Genomic DNA, 9,694 nt, shown 5'->3' with positions numbered 1-9,694 from the left:
CTAATATAACTGCTGTGGCTACGCTAGCAGAAAATGGGGACAAGCAAGAAGACGGTGGCTGAACTAGCAAGAGCAATGGATTGCAGTTAGCAGGGCGAATTCCAGCTAGTAAGTGAGGTTGGTTGGCAGAGACAAATGGACGGCGGGTTGTGGATCGTGTGACTCCTGCTTCCCGTGTCTCTAACCCAGCTGTCAGTGAGAATATAGTGGTATGACTCCCCTACCTATGGCTCCGTGGGTGTTCCTTTTTGGCCTCACCATATCCTGCATTGTTATGTGGGGAGCAGGACAGGAGACCCTACCTGACACGCTGCATGACAGTATACCTGGCACATGGCTAGTAAATGTAGTGATGTCAGCTGGTAGTCTTATTGCCACTTGCAGACTCTTGAAGACGCCACCTTCCCCATCTGTAGAATGGGAATAAGAATCCCAGACTCAGAGGTTGTTATGAGGGTAAGTGGGATGGAGTGGGCAAAGCTATGGGTCCAAGGCTTCACACACAGTAGGTGCTCAGGAAATGCTAGGTGAATCTGAATCTTGGGCCGCTTCTCCGAAACCTTTGAGCTCAGTTCTGCTGGAGCCAAGCGGAAACAAGCCGGCACTTCAACTGGAAGCCCAGCAATGAGGGAATAAATCCGCATGCATATTATTCCTGAGTAAAAGTTCTCCTGGGACACTTCTTGCTAGGAGCCTTCTCATTCCACAGCCAGTGCGCAGCCAAGACGGCAGCCGCTCACCTCTTGGCTCGCTCGCTCACTTGCTCATCCTCCAGGGGCAAGGGAAGAGGAGATGGAAGGAAATGGAAAGTCTTTGATTTGTTGGGAGCCTGCCGGCAGGCGGTGAACATACTGAATCCTGAAGCCCAGTCAACCAAATCACCAGCCGGGTTCTCTGCCAGGTCTCCTCCGCTATTTCTTGTAATTAGTCGTCTGTCTGAGCATTTAGGGAAGCCTGGGGGAGGAGGGCAGTGATGGGGGGTGGGACAGGAACACCTGGGGCTGGGGCTGCGGAGCAAAGCAGAAGGGAGCCAGCTGAGAGGACCCCTGTCCAGGAGAAAGGGAGCAGCAGGGACCCATGCCCTGACATTCTGTCTGGAGACACCACCTTCCAGAGAGTGCATCCGTGCTGGTTAAGCTGTCTGCTGGTCTTTGACACCCTAGTGTAAGCCAGGACCCATTTCCAGCCTGCCTAGGCCATTTACTAGCTGTGTGACTGAAATTGGAGGGGAGAGGGAGCGAGCGGCACTGAATTTCCTCATGGGTAAAACAGGAGTAAATAACATTTGCTAAGGTTTCCGTGAGACATTGCAAATCAGAAGTGTGCACATCGTCTTGAAATGGACAGCTTCCCCTGCCTTTTCAGGAAGTTTATCTTTCCCAAGAGCCCCAAGCTTTGTGCTTCCTGGCTGGCTGGCCTTCCACTTTATTCCTGGGGGACAGGGAGGATTGGTGTTGATTCTCTATTTTGGAGATGAAGACACTGAGACTGAGATAGGGGAAGGTGACTTAGTCAAAGTCAAGCCCAAGAGAGGCTGCCCCAGGGATGAGGAGGTCCGAGCCCTGCCACTTTTAGCTGTGTGATCTTAGGCAAGTCACTTAGCCTCTCTGGGCCTCGATTTTCTTATCTGTAAAATGGGAGGGTAATGATATTCATTAATAATGTACATGGCACATAAGAAATATTTAAAATAATAACTAATACATACCAATAACTGCCTCTGTGGCAGGCACTGTTCTAAATGCTGTTATTATTACTAGTATTCTCGTTAGTAAGTGAAAGGGTCCCCTCTTGTTTTCTCATTTCTGCTGAGAGCTAGATTTTGAAGGTCCTCTGCCTGCTCTGCTGCTGCTGCTGCTGCTTTGGTTTCTTTCCTTCACAGAAACACCTTACAGAAAGCAGTTTCCTGGAGCCCTCTGTGGATAACAAGACAGTCCAAATACGACCAGGTTTGCAGCCTCCAGGCTTGGAAGTGCCCCAGGAAAGGAGAGAGTAGTTTGGTACCCTTCTCTGGGCCTCCAATTGCATTTTACATCCAAGGGCACGAGGCCAGAATCCAACATCAGCTCAGAAAGGGAGCAAGAAAGCAAAGCTCCCCCAAGTGAGCTGCTGGGAACTCCTATAAAAAGGCTCCCTCCATTTCCCTAATTTTTAGAGATGATGATCTATGGAGACATCCGCCTTCCAGCCTAAATCTACTTCCTAGGACTTGAGCCATCACAGACGGAAAACTAATGAAAGGTTTATGAGTTACTGAGCTTCGGGTACTATTGATAAACCCCCTTTCATGCCGTCATTACAGCCTGTCATGCGTACAGCTGCTGTGGGACTTTGAAGCAGAGAACAAACCTCAAAGGTGGATCATTTTAATACTCCCTCTGAAGAGGAAAGTTGTTTGTGCTGTGGCTCATCCCACCTGCCAGCAAGTGGGGCGGGGGGGGGGGGGGGGGGAGCGAAGGGGAGGGGAGGGGAGGGGCCAGGCTGACAGGAGAACCAGAGACCTCAAGGTGACATGGAAAAGCTCTGGAGATGGATTGTGGTGATGGCTTGCACAACAATGTGAATTAATGCCACTAACTACTCTTAAAAATGGTTCAAATAGTAAATATTATGAGATATATATATGTATCTCCACAATTAAAAAAAAAAAAAAAAAAGAAGGCCACAGCCCTTTGGTCTGGCTACTGCCTCAGTGCTTGCCAGAGTCTGGAAGAACCCATTTCCTGAACGCATTCAGGGGACAAAGCTACACTGAGGCCTCACATTTGTGTCCTGGAGAGCCTTCCAGGTGTCTGACCTCCATCTTTCTTGCTGTCCTGCGAACCCATCTCTGGCTGATGAATGGTGTCTTCCTCATGGAAAGGAAATGTAGCCTCACATCACAGATGCCGTAAAGACAGGGTGAGCAGTGGGCTCTGGAGGCAGACCTTGCTGGGGTTCAGATCCTAGCTCTGCCACTTAAGGACTGTGTGACTTCAGACAAGTTACTTACCCTCTCTGTGCCTCAGTTTCCTTGTCTATAAAATGGGGGGTGCCTACCCCATAGAGAGGATGTAAGAAGTTAGCACTTTGACCATGCTCACTACCAACCTAACACACAGTAGTTACTCCATAAAGGTGGGCTGTTATCGTTCCCAGCTTCCTCTACGTTCCAATGACTGCTGATACATGAAAGATGTAGCAATGGGCGGGGAGGGGGAGTACAACAAGCAGAGGAGGGAGATGGGTGGAGGCTATGGATGGCGGCACAGTTCAAAGTGGGTGTGCTGCGAAGGTCCCAGACTACCGTTGTTCACCTCACAATTTCTGAAAAAGGGTCATGGGGATACCAACCTCACAACTTTTAGGAACTGGCCACTCTGGAGGCAGATACAGCCACCCCAGAGACGCCCTGGTAGCCAGCAGTGATTGTCTGGAGAGTAGCGGAAGCTGGGAATAGTAACTGCCAGGTTTTGTGACTATATGTGACTTGGGAGACCTGGTCATAAGAAGCCATGGCAGCTTCTGCCTGCTTCTCTCTCATGTCACTCATTCTGAAGACGCCACCACCGTGCGGGAGGCCCATGTCGGGAGGAAATGAGGCCTCCGCCAGCAACCAGCACCATGGGAGTAGGTCCTCCAGCCTCAGGCGAGCCTGCAGATGACCCCCCGCCCCAGCCAACGTCTTGACTGCAGCCTCGTGAGAGACCCCGAGTGAGTTTGCTTCCGAATTCCTGACCCACAGAAACTGGGAGAGAGCATAGATATCGGTGTTTATTGTTGATTAAGCGGCTATCTTTGGGGGTGATTTGTTATGCGGCAGTGAATAACTAATACAGGTGGGGAGGGACGTGGGAGGGCAGGACCAGGGGTCTCACCCTGGGGTGCTTTGCTGATGGAAGACACCCTGTGTGCCTTCTGCACATAGTTCAAGTGAAATCCACTTCTGTGTTTTCCCACTTCCCAAACACACCCTGGGCATCCCACCTCTGTGCCCGAATATGGTGCTTTCGTGACTCAAGGCTGGGGTGGGGAGCTCAGCCCTTCTCACCACCAGAGCTGGCAGCCGGTGGGCTGCCTAATAGAGAGATCAGAGTGCTGCTTGCAAGAGAGGCTCTGCAGGGCACAGGGAGCCCTGTAGATCTTAATCCTTTCCCTCTTTAATCTTGCTTTCGCCTCCTTTGGTTCACAGGTTTCCACATGCACTGCAGAATTTCAAAAGATAAGCCCCGCAACCAGAGATGACAAACCACCCTCCTCTGCCTCCAGCAGGAGCAGAATTCAGCCAATCAGGAAACCACGGAATCTCTGATTGGCTTCTGGGAGCTGGAAGAGCCTGTGTGTATCAGGGACCCAGGAAACTCCATCCCAGGCTATCATTGCCCACAGCCGTTGGCTCAGTCCTGCCAAAATCCCACAAGGCCCCTGGATGGGCTGGGAGCTGGGGGCTTCAGTTCCCCCTGGTGTGGCCCAGCCAGACTGAGGCGGGATGGCCAAATGGTCAAGAGCAGGGGCCTCTGAAGTCAGATGAGCCTAGGGGCAAATCTCAGCTCTGCCACTTCCTGTAACAAGACCTCAGATAGTTGACTTATTTGTCTGGGCACTCTGAAAATAGGGATGGCCAGCAGCAGGATGAGAGTCTCCAGGTGACCCCTCCACTGTCCTCAGGCCCCCTCAGCCTTCCTCTCAGTAAACAAGGAGCAAGAGTGGGGCAGCTCTCTTGTCTCTGAGCACTGGCCGTGACATAAGGACATTAAGCCATCCTTCAGGCCAAAGAAACCCCACAGAACAAATTCATTCTGTACAATGAAGCACTTGGCTGCGTCCCTGCTTGGGGCATTCAGGACCCAAATTGCTGCCTTGGCACCTCAGAGACGGAGAACGGAGAGATGAGCTCAGGGTCTTTGGGAAAAGACCTTTAAACCTGTTTGAGAAATCAGATTTGTCTGACTGACACTCCTCTGCCTTCCAGGTTTGGATGAAAGGCAGAACTCTGGAGGGCTGCCTGTCGGGCACAGAAGACAGTGGACACAAAGAGAAGCGTTCCGGAAAGGGGTGGGACCAGGACACACAAACCTCTTCCCCTGACCCAGGGGTGTCCTGGGGGCAGCAAGAGAAAAGAGCCCTCTTGCTGGTGTTAAGATGAGCAGACCTGAAACTCACAGACAGACCAATCAACGGCCCACGCCCCTTCCATTCATCCAGACCAAGCTCGCCCTCCTCTCCATTTTTGGGACTTCACAGGGATCCTCGTCCTCCCAGCATTTGATGCTGGCTCATTCATTCATTTATTCATTCAACACTCTTACACTGAGCGTCCTCTAGCGAACAGGGAGGGAGGGCAGAGTCGATTAACGAAATTCAAGTTCAAAGCTCCAGAGCTGATGGAGCCCGTCATTGAGTTCAGCCCCTTAGGCATCCAGTGAGAAATAGGGCATCACGGGGGTGCCAAAGAAGGTGACAAACAATACCCAAGAGCGACTGGGAAGGCCTTCACAGAGGAGGGCACATCTGACCTGGACCTTGAAGGCTGAGGAGGCGTTTATCTCAGGAGGAAAAAGAGAAAGAGAAGGAGGAAGGAGAAGAGGAGGGAGAGCAGGAAGGGCATTCCAGGCAAAGAAAGCAGCATATTCGGGCACAGAGGTGGGACGCACAGGGTGTGTTTGGGAAGTGGGAAAACACAGAAGTGGATTTCACTTGAACTATGTGCAGAAGGCACACAGGGTGTCTTCCATCAGCTCCGCACCCCAGGGTGAGACCCTTGGTCCTGCCTTCCCACGTCCCTCCCCACCTGTATTAGTTATTCACTGCCGCATAACAAATCACCCCCAAAGATAGCCGCTTAATCAACAATATAAACACCGATATCTATGCTCTCTCCCAGTTTCTGTGGGTCAGGAATTCGGAAGCAAACTCACTCGGGGTCTCTCACGAGGTTGCAGTCAAGACGTTGGCTGGGGCGGGGGGTCATCTGCAGGCTCGCCTGAGGCTGGAGGACCTACTCCCATGGTGCTGGTTGCTGGCGGAGGCCTCATTTCCTCCCGACACGGGCCTCCCGCATGGTGGTGGCGTCTTCAGAATGAGTGACATGAGAGAGAAGCAGGCAGAAGTTTCCATGGCTTCTTATGAATGGGCCTCAGAAGATAAATACAGTCATTTCTGCAGTAGCTTCTCGGACTCCAGGTCAGCCCTGTTCAGTATGAGAGGACCAGACAGGGAGGTGACTACCAGGTGTTGGGGGGTGTGGGGGCAGAGCCCCAGAAAGTAGTTTGCAGGCTCTCAGCCTCACATAGACAGGTGCTGGCTCAGGTAGTAAATGGCCAACTGTGATTGCATGGCCATCAGCTGTGGCTAGTTGGCCGTCAGCTGTAACCAGTGAGCCATTGGCCACTAATATAACTGCTGTGGCTACGCTAGGGAGAGAGAAGAAGAGGAGAGAGAGAATGGGGGCTAGCAAGGAGATGGCGGCTGGGCTGGCAAGTGTGGATGGCGGTTTGAGGACAGTGTGGATCCAGCCTCCAGTGAGAGTATAGTGCCGCCAGAGAGAATATAGTGGTATGACTCCCCCATCTATGGCTCCGTGGGTGTTCCTTTTTGGCCTCACCATATCCTGCGTTCTTATGTGGGGAGCGGGAGCAGAGACCCCGCCTGGCACCCCGCAGGCCTCCCTGCACGACAGGAGGTTCTTAGGAACCATCTCCCCGGGTAGCCCTAGTCAGGACAAGCCCTGGTCTACAGAGTTTCAGGGAAGCAAACACTCAGACTCCAAAGCCAACTCTTCCATAAATTTCCATGAGGCTTTTCTAGGCACCTTTCAATAGTGGCAGGTTAGATGGGTGTGGTATAGGACAGGCCTGGTGCTGACCTTCCCTTGGGGAAGGGACCTCGGACTTAAGAGCACTACCTGTGTCTTTCAAAGCATGCCAACACATGCTTTGAAAAGTCTGCATCCATCCCTGGCCATTGTCCATGTCCTGCGGGAGACCCTGCTCGCTGCGCCATTTGTCACGCAGGGAGGCCTGCGGGGTCTCTGGTCCCGCTCCCCATACAAGAACGCAGGATATGGTGAGGCCAAAAAGGAACACCCACGGAGCCATAGATGGGGGAGTCATACCACTATATTCTCTCTGGCGGCACTATACTCTCACTGGAGGCTGGATCCACACTGTCCTCAAACCGCCATCCACACTTGCCAGCCCAGCCGCCATCTCCTTGCTAGCCCCCATTCTCTCTCTCCTCTTCTTCTCTCTCCCTAGCGTAGCCACAGCAGTTATATTAGTGGCCAATGGCTCACTGGTTACAGCTGACGGCCAACTAGCCACAACTGATGGCCATGCAATCACAGTTGGCCATTTACTACCTGAGCCAGCACCTGTCTATGTGAGGCCGAGAGCCTGGAAACTACTTTCTGGGGCTCTGCCCCCACAGTCCAACAGCCCACATGGCTTCTGGAGTGGTTCTCCTCTAAGCAGGCCCACACATGTGCCCTCCAGCAAATCCCTGAGATACCACCCCATGGACGGCCCACATTCGGCAGGGACAAGCCGTGCCGGTGAGATCCACGCAGGCGCCTAAGACCTGCTCTGGGGTTAGTGTGGCAGCCGGGTGATCCTAGTGAGTCTGCCCAGCCCAGGTTCTGGACGGCCCCCAACTGCCTGCCCCTCGGGCTGTGCAGGCCTGGTATAATTGGAATGCCAGGCAACACCTACAGACAATTTTATCACACTCTGTATAATGTGTAAATACCATTAAGTTAGACAGATTTTCTCATTAATTCTCAGTCCCAGTGACAGACCAGGAATTAACACAATTGATTTTCCAGTCCCTACTCATTATCAATCATCCCCCAGAACTTAGTCACATTTCATCTGTTCCACCTGGGCCCTAGCATCTATTTGGAGGCTTCCACGTATATTAAAGTAATAAAGAGCCCTGGGCACAGCTGGAAACTGGTGGGGATGAGCCAAGAGACCAATCTTGGGCAAAAAAGTTGAAAGAATGGACGGAGCCTTGGAAGGCACAGTCCTGTCCCCTAGGATGCTGGCAGGGGCCAGCGGGGGCTCAGGTAAAGGCGTCAGTACCTGTATCAGTTAGGGATTGCTGTGTGGAGAACCACTCCAAGCTTAGTGGCTTAGAACAACTGTAACTGTTCATCTGCTCATGATTCTGTGGGTAGGCAACCTGGGCTGGTCTCACCTGGGCTCCCTCGTGCGCAGAGAGGTGGTGGCTGGCAGAGCCAGAAGGTCTAAAATGAGTCTCGGGCACGTGTCTGGTGGTTGGTGCTGGATGTCGGCTGGATGGTCTGGGGACCTCAGCTGGGAAGGCTTTGTGTGGCTTCTCGCCCTGCAGGGGGCTGGACCCAACTCCTTCCTGCACCTGGCAGTCTCAGGGTAGACCCAGGAGGAGAGCAGAGACAGCAAGGCCTGTGGGCGCCTAGGTTGGAAGTCGTACAGCATCACTTCTGCCCAGGTAAGTCTAAGAGTAACCTGGATTCAAGGAGTTGCAAAAGAGATTCTGCCTCTTGATGAGGAGAGTGGGATGAGGCGTATTGCCAAGAGCAGTGCCACAGGGAAGGGGGCTTGTTGCTAATGGGGTACCACAGTCACCAATCCAGGCACAGGCTCTCGGGCCCTCCTCCAATGGGCAGTTTCTTTCTGATCGTTCATACCAAGAGGAGGTGGCTGTCATTGAAAACCTGACTTTGGTGCCCATCAAAGCAGGAGAGAAATGTGCGTTCCAGCGACCTGAGCAGTGACATATTCCATGCTGAACAAAGGGACGGGGGGCGGGGGCGGAGATGGCCTATGTCAAACTCTTACCCTATCTCAGTCTGACTTCCCTGCCACCTGGAATGCTTCTGGACCATCTCCCCCCCAAGGCTGAGTAGTATGTATTCAGAAATTGCCAATTAATTGTAATATTAGCAAGAGCACGTACACTTACAGAAGCAAATGTTTTGCAAACAAGCGAGTGTTGTGTGTAACGCCCTCATCCCAAGTCCAAGTTGAAAATAATTGTGGATCATCCACTGATTTCTCCTGCGATCTGTGCCATCCCACCCTAACAGAGATGACTTAATTTCAGTGATGTCATTGTGGAAGTATTAACAGTCTCTACTCGACGAAGGGCTTTTCAGGGAAACATTCATTGGGGTGTAACGTACATTCAGAAGACTGCACAGTTGTACGTGTATACAGTTCAATGAATCTTCTAAAGTGAACGTACCTGTTTAATCTGTGCCATGAAGCCCCCTCTCCCCCCCAGCAAAGGACAACCACTCTCCTGGCTTCTGACACCATAGGTCAGTTTTGAAAGGTTGTATATCCGTAGGGAACATGCTTTAAGGAGGCCCCCCTGCCCTGCCCAGGTCCCAGCCTGGAGAAATGCCTAAGGTTCCCGCACTGCCTTCAGGGCTATTGGATCAGGAGTCCCTGCCTGGGGGCAAGGAGATGGTCTTCCAACTTCTCAGGGCTCCTCTCCATCCTGAGTCCTTCAGTGTCATGCTTGGGGCAATTTGAGCACGGGAGCAGGGGTGGTGGTGTTGGGGGTGGGAGGCAGAAGAGTGAGGGGAGGGAAGAGCCCCCCAGAAGTAGGCAAGCCTTTGGGGGCTCGGGCAGTCTCCTTCCATTTTCTCCTGGACAATGTTCCTCATGCCATCCCTGGTCACTCAGGAGCATGGGACAAGCTGCTGCATGGTGTGTTAATGCTGGTACGG

Source organism: Rhinolophus sinicus, chromosome 14, assembly GCF_057876585.1.
Source record: "Rhinolophus sinicus isolate RSI-liver-muscle chromosome 14, RSI-T2T, whole genome shotgun sequence".
Taxonomy (NCBI): domain Eukaryota; kingdom Metazoa; phylum Chordata; class Mammalia; order Chiroptera; family Rhinolophidae; genus Rhinolophus; species Rhinolophus sinicus.
Note: the sequence above shows the minus strand (reverse complement) of the source record.